Raw genomic sequence first — 534 nt, 5'->3', positions numbered from 1 at the left:
CATGTTATGACTCGTATTTCTGGTGGGTAAATACCAAGTAGAAGAATTGCTGAATCATAAGGTATTTCTAAGGAAAGGATTCATAACTTCAATATGGTGGTGGTGGGTGTGCCATGGAGTCAGTTCCGACACATAGCAACCCTGCATAGGGTTTCCCAGGCTGTAAATCTTTATGGGAGCAGACAGCCTCATCTTTCTCCCTTACAACAGCTAGTAGTTTCATGCTACTGACCTTCAGGTTAGCAGCCCAACTTGTAACCGTTACATTCCCAGAGCTCTTACTCTATGAAGTTGTTGTTGTTGTAGGGGCCATCGAGTCGGAACCGACTCATAGAGACCCCATGCACAGCAGAACGAAACAATGTCCGATCCTGGGCCAACCCTCACTACCACTGCCACAATTGAGTCCATCAATGATGCCACCTGGCTGATCCATCTCATTGGGGGTCTTCCTCTTTTTCTCTGACCCTCCACCTTACCCATCATGACATCCTTCTCCAGCGACTGTTCTCTCTGGACAATGTGTCCAAAATA

Source organism: Chrysochloris asiatica, unplaced genomic scaffold (assembly GCF_000296735.1).
Source record: "Chrysochloris asiatica unplaced genomic scaffold, ChrAsi1.0 scaffold00607, whole genome shotgun sequence".
NCBI classification, from domain to species: Eukaryota; Metazoa; Chordata; class Mammalia; order Afrosoricida; family Chrysochloridae; genus Chrysochloris; species Chrysochloris asiatica.
Note: the sequence above shows the minus strand (reverse complement) of the source record.